Source organism: Hypomesus nipponensis, chromosome 18 (genome assembly GCF_054491055.1).
Source record: "Hypomesus nipponensis isolate SF chromosome 18, ASM5449105v1, whole genome shotgun sequence".
Lineage (NCBI taxonomy): Eukaryota > Metazoa > Chordata > Actinopteri > Osmeriformes > Osmeridae > Hypomesus > Hypomesus nipponensis.
Window position 1 is genome coordinate 2,096,236 of NC_140378.1, and position 18,022 is coordinate 2,114,257.

Genomic DNA, 18,022 nt, shown 5'->3' on the forward strand with positions numbered 1-18,022 from the left:
AAAAAACTATTTTCCGTTAAAACAGATACAGTAGCTCCTGAATCAACCAAAAATTCTATCATTTGTCCTTGTACCAACAATGTTATAACCGGTAAACATCTAAAAGGTTCTGAAGAGTATTTAACATAAGTTCCCCTTTAACATAAGTTCCCTCACTTTCTTCAATTCATCTAATAGTATTCTGAATTTGTGTATGTAAATCGGGGTTTACGTCACCTGTTTGAAGTTCACCGTCTCTCTCCACATCTAGTCAATTCCCAACCTCCACATGTCCTCAGTTGTTTAAGAGAAAATGACCCTTCCTCCGGAAACCCACAGTCGTCTATCCAATTGAAATTTGTGATAAACTACTGTTGCCATAATTTTGTTTCATGTAATTCATATTCGGACAGGATAAATCTATCCCCAGACCATCATAATTGTTGCTTGAACCACACCCCATGTTTACTTCTTGAAAAGAAACAAACACAAAAGTAAAATCAAGTAATTATCTCTTTCTTTTTTTAAACATATTTAACAATACTACGACTTTTCAATGCTATTATACCCCTACTAAATACTTTCGTTAATTACAAATAACCAAACAAAAATAGAAAATAATTAAAATGTTGATGTTTGTAATATGTATATAGCTGTTGCATTTGACATCTTTAGTTACTCTTACTTCTTTTAACCTCAAAAAACATAACTTTCAATAAAACAAAAATAAACATGAACACGCGTGTCTAAAGTCAAACCTTTTATTCTAAAAATCCCTCAGGATACTTCTAACTTTTTTTATTTTTCACCAAATTCAAGGACTCAAACCCTTTGAAAACACACAGCTGGTTACCAATTCTTACTCTAACCCAGGGACTCTAACCCAATACCGGAAAAGGACTTAAACCTCTTCTAGGGGCTCAGAACCTAATACAATTCCTGACCCAGGGACTTTAAGACACCTAACACGATATCACATATGAATTATGACCCTTTGTGCGTTTGTCAACGCATCCCTGCATGCTTTCGCATAGCAGTAGTGGTAGTAGTTGTGTTGTGGTGATCTTAGTCTTTTAATAAGACGAGTTGACTGAATAGCTTGTCTTGTGTCTCCACTTATCAGCTAATACCAATCACCTGTGTAAAGGCCGATTTATACTTCTGCGTCTCCGTTAACGGACAGACGCAAGCACGGAGTCGGACGGATTGGTTGAATTTATACTACTCCGACGGCTCTGCGTGCTGAAAGCAATTCACCGCCAGAACAGTAGATGGCGCTGTACTGCAATGCTAGCTAAGTTATCGAAAAGTCGGAGCAAATTTACAAATGAGCCGCTTCATCGATAAAATAAGCACATTCTTAGCAACTACACTGCCCATTTCTCGTCACATTTTAATTCAGATGCTGATTTACATGTACTGTTTAGCTGAAATATGAATTGTAAAAACTTACAACAATGGCGTTCAAAGGATTCTGTTTTCTTGTTGGTCACGGCAACCCCGCCCCTGACGCAAGCGGTTCTTAATACGGACCAATCACAGCCAAGGGGTATCCGTAAAATGACGGACGGACAGACGGATAGTCAGGAAAATCAGGAGTTGCACGTAGAGCTTTGCGAGGGGTTCGTAGAGGGCACGGAGAGGGAGTTCCTTGACGGAGAGGGCGTTCCCTGTGTGCGTAAAAACGCAGAAGTATAAATCGGCCAATCACACAATATGTGCTTCATGTTTTGGCTACTCGCAATGTTTTGGGGCTATCTTGTTGTTATTTAGCCTGGCTGCCAGCCCAACTTCTCCCCGCCCACAAAAAAATTTGGTGGGAGGTTGGGTCTGGAGGGTCTCATATTGCGAACAACTACATAAAACCAGGATCGGGACGGACCAATGAAATTGCCAGGGTGGTCTTTATACGATGATGGACAGATGATCAACAGTAACGTAATCAACAACTTCACGAAAGAGCCCTTGGGTTGAATTTGTTTTCAACAAACAACATATTATGTTGCTCTGATTGGTTGTAGGTCTATCCAATTGAGCAAAGAGGCATTTGTTTTACAAGTTCGGTTGAAACACGCCCCGTAGTCACAGCCCAACGGAGAGTTTTCAGACTCATATTCTGACAAGAATTATGAGTATGACAACGTAAGGCTAGGCTTCAAGAGACTGGCGCGTGTTTGTGTGGTTGCCACGGTGATGGTGCAGCAATGGCTGCTAATGCACTTGGGCAGAGAATAACAGGAATTTAGCTGGAATCCACACCTCAAACAAGTTAACCTAGACGCAAAACTATACATCCAATCCCAAAAATACGGATATTTTCCGAGACCCAAGACTCTGCCGAAACCAAAGATGTCCTTTATATGTCTGTGCGTCTTTATATGTTGTCACCAGATTTGCATTGGACTCTATGGGGCGAGAGTTCAAATTAAATCAAATTTATTTGTATAGCCCTTTTTACACGCAAGCATGTCACAGAGGGCTTCACATGCGCCCATACAGTCGTAATAGAATGAGATCCTCACCGGTCAAGTGTGGACTAGTGCAGCAATTTAACAAAGCTAAGAGGGTATTTGATGCAGCCCCACACACCAAGACAGCGACAGCCCCCCTTGGTTGGAACATGAAATCTGTTCCGGGGGAAACAACTCTAAAATAGGTTATATTTATACGAATAAGGATGAAAACAACCAGTCCCCCGTTGTCTCCAACTAGTAAACTATAACAATAACAATATACAGCAACGGAACTATTACAGTAACAATATACAATAACAGGTTTACTTTATTTGTAACATCTAAATGGGCAGTGTGAACATAAGCTAAAATTACAATTTAAAAGTTACATGTGAATACACATAGGCAAACGCACACCCCAGGTTTACATAAAAGTACACACATACTCACTTTAACAATGATAGAATTGACTAAACAAGAACGTTTTTAATCTAGTTTTAAATGTCGAAACAGTATCAGCCTCCTTAATTGAGACAGGTAATTTGTTTCAGAGAAGAGGTGCTCTATATGAGAACGCTCTACCTCCAGCAGTTTTTTTCTTAATTTTGGGTATTACCAGATAGCCGGCATCTTGAGATCTTAGAGTCCTTGCGGGGCAATAGGGTGCAAGGAGACCGGAGAGGTACAGTGGGGCCAATCCATGTAGAGATTTGTAAGTTAGTAGTAAAACTTTGAAATCAGCTCTGGCTTGGATAGGGAGCCAGTGTAAAGAGATAAGAGTAGAGGTTATATGATCAAACTTTCTTGTTTTTGTCAATAGTCTAGCAGTAGCATTTTGTACCCGCTGTAAATTTTTCAAGTAGGTAATTGGGAGGCCAGAGAACAACACATTTCAGTAGTCCAATCGGGACGTAACAAAAGCATGTATTAGTTTTTCAGCATCATCCTTTGAGAGGAATTTTCGTATTTTGGCAATATTATGTAGATGGAAAAATGCAGTTCTGGTGATTTGTTTAATATGGTACTCAAACGAAAGGTCTGGGTCCAATATGACTCCTAAATGTTTACCAGCTGGCTTTGAGATGCTTTGACGCCATCTAAGTTTAAGGTCAGATTGGATAAATTATTTCTGTATCTTTTAGTGCCGAAAATTTGAAGCTCGGTTTTATCCGAATTTAGGAGAAGGAAATTTGCTGTCATCCAAGTTCTCAACCCGGAAACACATTTTTCCATAGCATGTGGAAATTCTCCAGGCTTTATGGACATGTATAGCTGAGTTTCATCTGCATAACAGTGAAAATTTACCCCAGAGCTTCTAATTATGTTTCCTGAAGGCAACATATAGAGTGAAAATAACAGAGGGCCTAGAACTGAACCCTGTGGTACTCCATATTTTACAGTAGTGCTCCTGGATGAGCAACCATCATAGTGGACATATTGTGATCTATCAGATAGATACGATCTAAACCACTGAAGTAAAGTACCAGAAATCCCAACATAGTTCTCCATACGCTCCAGGAAAATCTCATGATCCACAGTGTCAAATGCTGCACTTAGGTCTAGAAGAACCAGAACAGAGATAGAGCCCACGTCAGAGGCTAATAATAGATCATTGACTAGCTTAGCTAATGCAGTTTCAGTGCTGTGGTGAAGACGAAATCCAGACTGGAGAGGTTCATAAAGCTAATTTGAGGAGAGGTGCTCAGTGAGCTGTTGTGCCACAGCTTTTTCTAAGATTTTGGAGAGAAATGGCAAATTTGAAATTGGCCTGTAGTTGCTATAACAACCTGGATCCAGGTTTGTTTTTTTAAGAAGGGGCTTAATAATAGCTTGTTTGAAATCGTCAGGGACTTGTCCAGTTACAATAGATTCATTAATAATACTAAGCATGGGTGGTCCAATAATAGGGAGAAGTTCCCTACAAAGTTTGGCAGGGAGGGGATCAAGAAGGCAGCTGATAGGTTTCGAGGAATCTACCAGCTCGATGAACACTTCCCTAAAAATAGGGTTAAAGTGAGTAAGAGCCTCAACATGCAGCATGCAGAGTATAGAGTCAAATTCAGTGTTGATTGCCACTCCTCCAGGATTAGTCTGTAGTTTGTCCCTTATTGCATAGATTTTTTGGTCAAAGAAATCAAAGAAATCATTGGGAGAGAGATCTGAACTAACAGAGTGTACTATTCTTAGTGAGTTTTGCAACAGTATCAAATAGGAACTTCGTGTTGTGTTTGTTCTTACTAATCAATTTAGAGATATTCTGATCTGGACCTGATGAGGACTTGCTTGTACTCCATTTGGCTGTCCTTCCAGGCCAGGCGGAAAACCTCCAATTTAGTGGTACGCCACTTATGCTCTAATTTTCTAGTGGACCTCTTGAGAGTGCGGCTTTCCTCTTAATACCATGGAGCCATTTTCTTGTCTTTTCTTTTCCTTGGTTTGAGTGGGGCAACAGAATCTAGGGCAGGGGCGGTGTGTTCATTAGGGCGATATGGGCGACGCACTGCCAAACGGGAAAAGGAAGGGATTTTTTTCTAATCAATTATATCACGGCAACAGTCGTTATCAGTGTTCTAATCTAGACGTCTGATCTGCCACTAAATGTGCAATCAGGCTAAAGTCGTGCTTCAAATGGCCCCGCCCCTTTTGGGGCGATTTCAGTCAGGTTGAAAATCGCTCCCAGAAGTCTCTCATAGACTCTCATGTAAAATCTTTTTTTTCAAATATCAGAGCTTTCAATACAATCTCTATGGGTTCCGGGAGGGCTTGCACTTACGCGCTTTCGTCATACGTAACATAACCATGAACGTAACTAAGAAAAGAGTGGGTAGCAGCGTCAATCACTTACTAACTGTCAAGATGGCTAGCGTTCAGTGCAACTCGATTGTCTCTTTGAAAGAAGTTCCTTTTTGTCGGCGAACAAATCAAGATAAATTGGCAACGAAACAATTAGGACCTCCCAGACCAAATTTAATAATTCAACAGGTTTCTACTAAAGGGGGAAAGTCTTCCACCCGAGGATTTTCCAAAAATTGGTATGAACGAAAAACCTGGCTAGCAGGCTGCGATGTAGCTAATGCAGTCTTCTGCTACCCCTGCTTACTCTTTCACCCTGAAGGTGGCACGGCAGACAGCACCGCTTGGACAGCGACTGGTGTAACGGACATGCACCATCTTTCAGAAAAGATTAAGAAACATGAGCTGTCAAAGACCCACATGGATAGCTGTTTGAGATTGTCTGCTTTGGGGAGAGTGAACATTGCCACTCAACTGGATGAGGGATACAGGCTAGCTGTCCGCCGCCACAACGATGAGGTTAGCAAGAACCGCCACATCCTCAGCCGGCTAATCCAGTGTGTGAAGTTTTGCGGAGTGTTTGAGTTAGCTTTGCGAGGCAAAGATTAAACTGAGGGCTCCACCAACCCTGGTATTTTTCTTGGACTTGTCAACTTTGTGGCACACTTAGATGAGGTGTTTGATGACCATCTTAAAAATGCTAAAGTTTTCAGGGGCACATCAAAGACCATTCAAAACGAGCTACTGGAGTGTATGCTAGCGGTCATGAGGGAACATATTGTGGAGGAGGTGAAGTCGGCGAACTTCGTAGCTATCCAAGCTGACGAGACCACTGACGTTTCTACACAGACACAGCTGGTGCTTGTGCTGAGGTACATAGATAGCAACTTCAAAGTGCAGGAGCGCTTTTTTGAGTTCCTTCCCATCTCGGAATCAACCTCAGTCTCAATCGCCAGTGTGCTTTTGGAGAGACTGAACGTTCATGTTCATTTTTACAAATCTATACAATTGGCCAGAATATGGTTGTTCATATTTACAAATCTATACAAATGGCCAAAATGTGGTTGTTCATTTTTACAAAGCCATACAGATAGCTGTGTTTACCTTTTCTAGAAATTATTTTCAAATTCTGTTTTCAGGCAAAATGTCTATGACTGTTCATTTTCACAAATCTATACAAGAGAGCAGAATATGGGAGTCTATAAAAATTTCTTATTACCAATAACTTGCATCAATGTTTTCAGTACCATCTATCAAAAGCTCCTGCTTGCTTGTTGTGAATTATGCTCAAGTGCACATATTTCCAATTCAACAATGAGGCCTTTTTGAAGCAAGTAATGTGTATATCAGAATTATTTAGTTAAACTTAGCAGCACCTCATCATTCTGGTTTGGTCTTCAATGTGTAAAGCCAAGATGCCCAGACCACACGAGGTCAAGCCTCACTTGTTCACTCCCCTATTTGGGACAACGTTACTTTGCTTTTATTAAGTAGCACTTTGGTCATATCCTACATTCCACAAAATGTAGTTCTCAAGATCCACTTCTCAACAATTTGTCAACTTGTTATTGCCATGCTGTTACTATTTATTGTCTAAGTGTGGTCTTCTCTTTTACTCTTAAACAAAAGCTCTTGTTGATCCTGCAATCTGAACAAATACCAAGATTCTGTATTTTCAGCTGATATTTCATTTGTTTATGGAAATGCATATTGTTTATGCAGTGTTGAGGAATGGGAAAGAACACCCTTGATTATTTTTACTGTGATAACTTATTTTGCTTTTGTAAGCCAACACTTTGGAGATCAGTCAATAAATGCTTCTGGTATTGACTTATATGCTGCCCCTGTCTTCATGTTATTGCTGGACATATCTTTTTTTAAATGTGTGTAGGTCACCTAAATCATCAGAAAAATTGCCCCCCCCTGAGAATTTTTTCAGGAGCCGCCACTGATCTAGGGATAACTGAAGAAATAAATTCAGATCCCTTGTTTTAGCATTTAAAGGTGACATGACATGCTGTTTTTGGATGCTTTTATATAGGCCTTAGTGGTCCCCTAATACTGTATCTGAAGTTTCTTTCCCGAAATTCAGCCATGGTGCAGAATTATAGCCACTACAAGTAGTCCCACAATCAGCTTTCCTCAGAACGCGCTGTTTCTGTGTCTGTAGCTTTAAATGCTAATGAGGAGGAGAGGGGCGGCAACATGCGCTAATGTTTACAGGATGTATCACAATGGCTCGTTGCCCCCGTTGCTGTTACGGTGCGTTCACACTGCAGACTTTTTTACCGCTCAGCACCGCCGGCCTTTCCGACAGTGCACCACGCTCGGGGGCGTGTCAGACAGATTCATTCAGAGCTGTAGTTCTCTTAAATCACTGTTGTAGTTCGTATAATGTCATGGCAAATGTGCAGACAAAATACAACTTTTACACACATTAAGCAAAACTCCGATACCCATTCTAGATCTGACATGATCTTATCTACAGCACACAATAGGTTATCTTTTTCCACACTTTTTTTAGGCCAAGTGGAAGATTAAATGCCACCCGCACTCTATGGAACGGGTCTTGTGCCGACTGGAATACAGAGATGGTCTATTTGCGCTCATTTTTATTATTAATGAATTGTAATAATTTCTACAAGCTAGCTAGCACTTTAGCAATTTTTCCAGTAACATTGAAAATAGTTGTATGCATAGGTGAGCTGGATTTATAACCACACCCTGTATTCAAAACCAACGAATTAAATTCCCTCCCGCTCTTTATATATTATTGGAGGGAATACACTGGTATAAATATAGATGCTCTCCATCAATATAGTATCAGTCATCATGAACAACCGTCAGAAGATTGCTGTCATCGCCCTGCTCTACTGTCGGAGAAGACGCCGCCGATGCTTTTGGGTTCATCCCATTCGCCGTTTGCGGGTAGACAACGGAGCTCATCACCGGCTGGTTCAGGAGCTGAACCGGGCCGAGTTCGATGACCTGCTGACCAGAGTGGGACCCCGGATAGCGAGGCTAAACACCTCGTTCCGCGAGGCGATCAGCCCAGCTGAACGCCTCGCTATTTGTCTACGGTAAGCTTTAATTATTATTAGTATTTCAGTATTCTCAGACTAAAATATAGTGTAGTTATTTTCTATGCATTATTTTAAATGTATGGTATTTCTTTGTAGATACCTTGCCACGGGGGATTCGTTCATGACGATCAGCTTCAGTTATCGTGTGGGCTCAAGCACTGTGGCAGGTATTGTTGGGGCTGTGTCCCAGGCCATTTAGGACTACCTGGTGGAGGAGTACATGCCTGTGCCGACCAAGCAGGACTGGAGGGACATTTCTGAAGGCTTCCTTCAGAGGTGGAACTTCCCTAACTGCCTGGGTTCCATCGATGGCAAGCACGTTGTCATCCAGGCCCCTCACAGCTCAGGGTCACTGTACCACAACTATAAGGGGACATTCTCCATCGTTCTCCTTGCGGTTGTGGACGCTGACTGCATGTTCCGGGTCATCGATGTGGGGGGTTACGGTCGCAACAGTGACGGTGGGACCCTGGGCAACTCTGCGTTTGGATTGGCCCTGAAGAATGGAACCCTGGACCTCCCAGAGAACTGCATCATCCCTGGAGCAGAGCCACGTGGACCACTGCCACACGTCTTGGTGGGAGATGAGGCCTTTCCTCTGCGGAGCAACCTCCTGCGCCCTTTCCCTGGGATGAACCTCTCCAGGGAGAAGAGGCTTTTCAACTACCGCCTCAGCCGTGCCAGGTTGACAGTAGAGTGTGCCTTTGGCATACTCTCCAGCCAGTGGAGAATGTATCGGCGTGTGGTTGGTGTCAACCCAGCAAAGGCGGAGGTTTGTGTGAAGACCACTTGCATCCTCCACAATTACATCCGGAGGTCCAGGATAGGTGCCAGGGGATCTCCTGCAGCCAGTCCTGGTCAGGAGGGGTCTGCTGCTCTTCAGGAGGGTCCACGAGTGGGTAGCAACAACGCTGCGCGTGCAGCCATTCGTGTGAGAGATGCATTCACTGCATACTTCAATGCAGAGGGTGCAGTGCCCTGGCAGCAACATGTCATATAGCCTGTGGCATTGAAAACCAAAGGTTCTTTTAAGAGCCACACATACTAATCACAAAAAAAGCAAACAGTTCCTAAATGTTATTTTCATGAAATCAGTGTATGGTTGTGTAGTTTCTTATGATCTAATTTGCACTTATAAAGACAGTTACAAAAGCAGTAGCAAACATGTGCTCCTAAATAGTTAAATACTGAACAACAATATTGAACACCCTCCAGTCCAATCATTACAGATTCTTTGTGTATGTTTAAACAAAAATTATACCAACCATTCATAGTACCAATTACATAAAATGGACACAAGGTCTGTTAGTGACATTTTTATTTTGTATAGTAGGCCTGTCACTCTGTGGCCCTCAGCTCAGCCTCTGCCTCAAAAAACAACCTGTGGATGTTAAATTTCAGCTCAGAACGCTTGGCTGGTGGCATTCTCTTTAATGAAGGGAGGAGGCTTTTAAAAAAGCTAATCCTCGTCTTCCTGTTGTGGTGGTGGTGGTTGAGGTGCAGGTGCTTGAATCGCTTCAAGCATCCTCTCCTCAAAACTAGTGAGCCTCTCCTTCCGCACCCTCTTCCTAGCCTGAATGTGAGAGGATGCTTGAGGCTGGCCCCTAATTACAAGGGAAACTCCAGCCTCACTGGCAGGCTCATCACTGGCCTGGGTGTCTTGCCCGTCTTGCGTGGCTGGGGGCTCTGGCTGGCTGGCTGGGGGTTCTGGCTGGCTGGCTGGGGACTCTGGCTGGCTGGCTGGGGGCTCTGGCTCGCTGGGGAAGTAGCCACTTGTCTCCCTAAATTCAACAAATGGAGCTAGGAAGCTCATGGCCGCAGCATACTTCCATGGTCCACCACTCCCCGCACCTGCTCCACTCCTGCACCGATCTTTCTCCTTATTTTTTTCTTTTTTGTATCCTGTCCTCAACGTCTTCCATTTCTTTTTGCATACATCGACTAGAAAAAAAAAGGCATCAGACATAAACGTTGCCATGTGTAACCTTTTATTATATTACTCGAAATCTCTGCAAATCAATTGCTAGATTATGACTTGCCACTACACATTCACTGTATGGATAGCGAGTGGCTGCCAGCCAGCATTTCATCATTGAATGTCAATCGTGTGCCAGGTGATCTAGCTAGACTATGCAGCTAGCACAGAAGAAAGTTACGTAATGTGTAGAAACTGAATTAAAGTACAAAATACACACCAGGGACGCCAACAACCTCTGCAACCTTGCGCCAGGCATCATTTTTTTTGTTTACGTCTCTGTAATCGAACAAAGACGTATCGTACAATACTGGGTATGAAGACACACATACGATAAGTAGCTCTTCCATCTTGAAATTGTCAAACCTAGAAATGTTTACCATGAGCAACAGTTGCTACGTTACAAGAAACAAGAAACCAACCCGATTGGCCATCGCTGGCGTTTTCACGCTCCTCATTTACATAAAGTTGAGAAAATCCAACTTTCGCCGCCCCGCTCGCCTTCCCACAATGCCCTACGCGAGCGTCGCCGCCCCGCTCGCCTTCCCACAATGCCCTACGCGGGCGTCAACGCCTGGTTTCATTGAAAATAAATGGGAAGCCGACGCCCCGCTCAGCCCGCCCCGCTGCAGTGTGAACGCACCGTTAGATGCCTCGAATATAGCCATTCTCATCTGATCACCCTGGTTTGCAGAGGTGCACACTCAGTCATTTCAAGGTGGAGAAAGGCGGATATTGCAAGCTATAACACCAACAGCAGAACGGTTATCCAAATAACAAAGAAGTGTACAACACTCGCGTTACAGCGTTTGTATTCACACACACACTTGATGCCATTTATCTTTACGTTAGCAACAGTAACTCAGCTGTTAGCTGCAGAGCTAATGTTAAAGCCACATTCTAAGGGTAGCAAGCTAGGTAACCATATACAGTAAAGCAACAAAATGATATAGCGTTAGTTAACTTACTTGTCCAAGGTTTGTAGCTTGACCAAGGAGATTTAGTAATGATCCAGAATTTAATTTCAGCAAGGCCAGCTTTGAGTTGGCTCAAGTTGAGGAAATGTTTGGCGCAGACATACAACTCTTTGGAAAGTTGTGTCGCGCATTTCCAGCGAGGTAACCCCCCCCCCCCCCACAGCGCAATTGAGCCTTCATTTTGTCAAAGGCGGAGAAGAACACGCAGGGCTTGGTTTACACTTATCGAAAATTCTAGCCACTGGGGGACCAAAGGCAGGCTAGAGGAACTCATAATAATGTTAAATAACCTCATAAAATGAAGTTTTCATGTCATGTCACCTTTAATGATTTATTTGGGACGTCCAGTGCTTCTAGTGCAGCAGGTACAATACTAACCAGTTCTATAGCTGTGTTTGGGGTTATGCAGCGGCTAGTATAAATATTCTGGGTGCCTCCAGGGCTCTGGCAGAGATCCATTTTAAAGGTAACCAGGCAGTGGTCTGATAATATAGGATTGTGGGGGTGGACAATGATGTCACTAATCTTGATTCCCCGTGTGAGAACTAAATCCAATGTATGCGAGTGAAGATGGGTAGGTTTAGAAACCACCTGAGTGAGACCTGTGAAATCCATTAGAGCAGTAAAGGCCTTACTTAGATGATCTTTTGGGACATCCACATGGACCTTAAAATCACCCATAATTAAGATATTATCAGTATATGTCACAAGATCAGCACTAAAATCTGCAAATTCCTCTAGGAAGAGGGAATACGGCCCGGGATAGAGTAACTAAACAAAATGAGGGAGGTGGGGCAATAGTAGAAGAATTTGTCCTTTTTAAAGTAGTTGGTGGTTTCATGCAAATTATCTCAAATTATTTATAGGTATTTACAGATTTTAGGCTAAGGTTGAAGCTAGCTTTATATATCATAGCAACACCGCCACCTTTCTTTGAGACACGAGGGAAGTGTGAGTCCGCAAAATCCGGAGGCGATGCTTCATTCAGGGAGGAATATTCTTCAGGATTTAACCAGGTTTCGGTGAGTCCAATCAGGTCCAGGCTGCATTCAGACATCAGATCATTAATCAAAACGGCCTTTGGGGATAGAGATCTGATGTTTAGGAGCCCAACATTCCAGTATGGGTTTTTGGCAGCTTTAGACGTAGGTAATCCTTCTGAAAAGGTGGCACTGCTATCAGAAAACTTAGTAGGAAGAGCAACGGGGGAGCAAGGCTGAATACATATTAAATTGGTATAATTCCTAATAATTGAGGGCCGGAATTTGGAAAAATGGCGGGGGACAGACACCGTCTCAATGGGAGAAACAACATCAGCATCCACGCTGGCTACACTACAAGCTGAGCTATCGGGCCCCCAACAGCTCACAACATGCCTATCAACATACCAGACTCCATCAGACTCTCTAAGAGACTGTGACCCGGCTTGTTCTAGTGAGTGTCAGGCCTGCTCTAAAATAGCTTCAATATTCCTAGACAAAAGAAAAGCACCTCTCCAGCTAGGATGGAGCCCGTCACTTTTCAACAAGCCAGGTTTGGCCCAGAAACGAGACCAATTATCTACAAATCCTTAACCCTGTTCTGAGCAAAAGCGAGCCAACAAGCGGTTGAGAGAGACAAGCCTGCTGTAGATCTCGTCAGTCCCCCTAACAGGTAGTGGGCCAGAGACTATTACTCGATGCCGACTCATCTTTTGAGCAAGGTCACATGCCCAAGCTATATTAACCTTCGTGACCTCTGACTGCCTCAGCCTTACATCATTGGTGCCGACATGAATGACAATATTCTCATACCCATCATCAGTGCGTGCGCCATGTGCCTTAGCTTGGGCATTTGCCTTAGCCCTAGTGCTAGCCAGCACCCTAAGATTAGCTTCTATGTCGGTAGCTGTCACTGGTTGCTCTAATATGTTACGAGTGATGGAGTCACCGATCACTAACGTCTGAGGAGTCCTACTCCCACCATGCTGCAAAGGTGAAACCAGTGGGGCTGAACTTGAGTTCTCCCTCACGCTAGGACTCCCTGTCTGTGATGTTGCGCCAGTCGCATCTGAAGTTAATAGCATACGTTCTTCCTCAAGCGACTGAACGCGACTCTCTAACAGAGTCAACTTATCTAACAAAATGGCACATGTAGGACAAAGTGAGTGGTCGTGAGACATTATAGTTAACTTACGTGAATAGTTTATGCCAACCAGGATAATCCGTCAAGAGCGTTGAGTTGGCTAGTTCAACAGGAACAGTAGTGTCAAGCTCCTAGGAAGAAAGCCGCACGAGTTGGACTTTGTCTCGCTTTCGTGGGACTCTGAACGAATGTGTAAGTCTTTTGGATTCCACAGACGACTGTCTACGACCAGCACAAAATTAAACATCTATTGATCCAAAAACGAAGCATGAAGAGCAAAAATTGTGGCAATGCTGGCAAACTAGCTCCACTCCACTCTAAGCGATTCAGTCTGCACTCCAGGCTTTCTACACTCCCAGGTAAATCTCAGAAACGGTTTGAAAAAGTCATGAAACATAATCATTGATATTGAAAAAAGTTTAACAGATATCAAAAGGCTGAATTATTTGAAAATAGTTTAGGGTTTTGTCAACATTTTAAAGTTTAAATGGTGGCTCTCGCTGAAAGATTGAGGAAGAAGGATTTGGAAGTTGAAGAAGTTTTAAGAAGTTTGAGAGGATTTGAAAGAAAACTCCATTGGAAAACCATGTTAAAAATATTATGAATATTGATTTATAATAATTCAAGCATAAGAGGTACAAAGCTGAAAAGTCATAGCACCCATGGCATGAAACTGCTGATGTTTTTGATAGTTGAACGGTTTTAATAGCTGAAGATTTGAAGGCTCTGAAAGGTGTCATGGAAGAAATACAAGAAGAAGATGCTGAACTAGAACATGCATTTCCTGCTGAAAATGCGTTGGAATGCTGAAATCTGAATTATTTTTTTTTCAAATGGCTGAAAATACAGAAATGAGAAGATACCATCAAGCTGAAATTATTTTAACAAATGTATGACTTACTCAAAAGAGGGAGTGTGGAAGCTGAACTGCATCATCTAACGAAGCTCAGTGCTTAAAAACTATGCGGGACAATACGTTTGAACGTTGTGAAGCAATCGAAGAAAAAGTTTAATTTCAAGAGGCAGTGTGGAAGCTGAACTGCATCAACAAAGCTATAAGAGCTTAAATTGCCTACAATGCGGGAGAATCTAAAAGTTGAACTGTTAAACAGAAGAAGTTGGCTATCGTTGTAACGACAATATTATAGTTTTAACAGCTGAAATTATAGTTGGGATAGTAATATCAGTGATGTAGCCTATCATTGAGTGCTTTTACTCGTCTTTCCTAGTAGGATTCAATGTTTTGATTGAATGAAACATACAGCAGTAGTAGGGCTGATACAGGAAGACACGGCGACACTTTGTTGAAGAAGGATGATGGTGCACGTTTTGTCCGTGGACCATACAAGGATTAATAAAACAACATGTAGACGTGTTTGAGTAATAGCATGACTAATTACACATGTAAACGGAGTAATCGTATTATTGGCATAAACTGACAATTGCTATCGGGTTTCTCATGGTCAAGAGAACGCACTCAGTGGCGTAGCAGAACAAAACAGTAGCATTAGCATAGTAGTTAGCAAAAGAGATATTAGCAGCATCTTCAGAATTAGTAGTTGTAGTGTGGCATAAGATATAGTGTTTGAGTAATCGCATAACTAATTACACATGTAAACGAAGTAATCATATAATTGGCATAAACTAGTGATGTTACGCTCGATACCGTGCTCACGAAGTGGTATCGACCTTTCGAAACAATCTGTATCGATACAAACGTGTCGAGAGTGGCTTCAAATGGGCAAAAACCACGTGATCAGAGTCGAAGGCTCGAAGTGACGTCCGAAGCATCGGACGTCACACGAGCAGCTGAGACAAACGGCGTTTTATTCAAACGCTTACAAGACATCAGACATCACTAATATTCGTAGGTATAAAGAGGAGACATAGGCCTATTTACGGAAGCTACATTCATTGACAGAATCAGATACAGATAGCTTGCCAGAGCTAGATAGACAGAGATAGATACAGATATGAGATAGTAGGTCTACACAAGCACATAGCCTACATCTTTCTCTAGTTTTACCAGCCTTCAAATGTGGCCATCCCTTTCCCGGTTGCAAAAGCATGTTACAAAACCTTAACCGCTAGCTTACATTGTCATGTAGTAATATTCTTTTCGCATATACTTCTACGAAAACAGGGTGAGGGGATGCGATTTCACTACGTCTGAGTGAGGGGTCGTGCTCTTACCACGAGGCCATACTCAATTGAACCTTATGTGTAATTAATGTAATAAGAACCTAAAAATAAATATAAACGTAAAGTAGCAAAGACGTTACGTTGTTTATAATACAACAAGATATATGATAATGTAAGGTATTTTCTTGTGGGCTTTTATTGTGACAGGGGGGGTTGTGGTTTCTGACGGTTGGAAGAGTGAGAGAAAAATAAAGGAAGACGTGCCGTGCCGTCTTGGTCGAGGCATTGATGGGCTTGTGTCCTTGTTTATTGTCCACACGACCCCATCTCAAATGAACCCAAACAGTCGGCTACATTGGCGACAGCGGTGGGATGAATTTAATCTAATTTTTTTCTAGTTGGGGCCTGGCATGGCTCTGCTAGCTACGTCGATGGGCTTGTCGGGTGCAGTCGGTTGGCGTTAGCTGTTGCTAACTCCGCTCTGGTTTAGTTTTTTCCACAGTTATGGTAGAGTGTTGATTCCGCACGTTGTGCCTATGGAGTAGTCTCGTTTTAGTTCAAGTTATGGGGGAAATAAGGAGAAACGACACAGTGTGCAAATGGAGGAGAGCCAGAAGCACGTGGAGGAGGGCCAGATGGGCGGCCCCACGCGGAGGGCATCGGCGAGCGCTGCTCCATCATCTCCTTCGCCACGCGGGCTAAACTCCAACACTTCCGCCGGGCCAAGATGCTGCGCCACCGCCAGCTGCAGTACAGGTTCTTCCCGGAGATCGATGAGAGGCTGGAGGAGGCCCTGCGGTGGTGCGACGACGCATGGGAACGCCTCGATCCTCCACGCGTCGGCCCTGGGTCTGGTGTACCTGCCCCTGTCGGTGACCGAGCGCCTCTCATGTTCCTGCCTCTTCAGCTGAGGCATCTGCTTCGCCTACAAGACGTCTGCCTCACCTGCGTTCACCAGACTTTGTGTTTACTGTGTCCATTTCATTTTTTCTCATGTGCTCTCTGATACATGTGTCAGTCATATCTGATATATTTGGGGGAGTATGTGTGTTTTTGTTTGTGGGCCGCCTACTCTCTGATACATGTGTCAGTCATATCTGGTATATTTGGGGGAGTATGTGTGTTTTCTGTTTGTGGGTCACTTGCTCTCTGATACATGTATTAGTCTATCTAGTATATTTGGGGGAGTATGTGTGTTTTCTGTTTGTGGGTCAATTGCTCTCTGATACATGTATTAGTCTGTCTAGTATATTTGGGGGAGTATGTGTGTTTTCTGTTTGTGGGCCACTTGCTCTCTGATACATGTGTCAGTCAATCTGATATATTTGGGGGAGTTTGTGTGTTTTCTGTCTGTGGTATTCCTGCCCTTTGTTTGTTGTGTCGGTGATCTCTGGTGTATTTGGGGGAGCATGGGTTGTCCTTTGTGTGCATTGGGGTGGCCTTGGTCTGGTTCGGTTAAAGTCGAAGGTTCTCAGCATGGTGTTGCCTATGTTCCTGGGTTTTGTGCCGTGTCTGTCTGTCTGTCCTTTTGAAACGGGGACGTTTCTTTTCGGAGGAGGGGAGGTATGTAAGGTATTTTCTTGTGGGCTTTTATTGTGACAGGGGGGGTTGTGGTTTCTGACGGTTGGAAGAGTGAGAGAAAAATAAAGGAAGACGTGCCGTGCCGTCTTGGTCGAGGCATTGATGGGCTTGTGTCCTTGTTTATTGTCCACACGACCCCATCTCAAATGAACCCAAACAGTCGGCTACAATAACATATTTTTGACACTTGCAAATCGAAACATTTGTCACATAACCTTTATTTATCAAGTTGTCAATGACGATTATGAGACTGACGCCTCGAGGACTTGACGTCACTTGATTCCTTCCATCGCTCGATACAGTCGCCATACCATACACTGACCAGCAGATGTCCCTATATGGAGAAGATGTATCGAACGCTTCGAAAAAGCGATATACGATAGGCTATACGATGATGGACAGATATCAACAGTAACGTAATCAACAACGTCACGGAAGAGCCCTTGGGTTGAATTCGTTTTCAACAAATAACATATTACGTTGCTCTGATTGGTTGTAGGTCTATCCAATTGAGCAAAGAGGCATTTGTTTTACGAGTTCGGTTGAAACACACCCCGTAGTCACAGCCCAACGGAGAGTTTTCAAACTCATGCAGGGGTGCAGATGGAATTTTTGAACTGGGGGGGACCAAGCTGTCGGCAAATGATTCCAACTCCATTTGTTATTTTGTGTAATATATATGTACATATATGCAATTTTTATTGCAGCTTCAGTATATATAGGCCTACTGAAGTGCAATACTGAGGTAACAAAAGTGAGAACGATACTACAATCCCCCGACCCTGTAGGGGGGTCCGGGGGCATGCTCCCCCAGAAGAAAAATTTCTTAAAATGTAAAGTTAAACGCATCAATCTAGTGCACTTTGAGAGCAAAATTAAGAAGCTAGATCAATGTAGAATCTGTGCTCTTCTAAA

General features: G+C 43.1%; 1 protein-coding gene across 2 annotated transcripts in view; it reads right to left on the reverse strand.

Annotated features, from left to right (window-relative positions):
• tulp1a (TUB like protein 1a) overlaps nucleotides 1-15,111 on the reverse strand; it is an 84,511-nt gene extending 69,400 nt beyond the window's left edge. For both annotated transcript variants that reach the window (XM_084680584.1, XM_084680583.1), the window contains exon 1: nucleotides 13,436-15,111. The gene's annotated coding sequence lies outside the window, so the exon portion shown is untranslated. The remainder of the gene's footprint in view (nucleotides 1-13,435) is intronic.
• Between the last annotated feature and the right edge of the window lie 2,911 nt (nucleotides 15,112-18,022).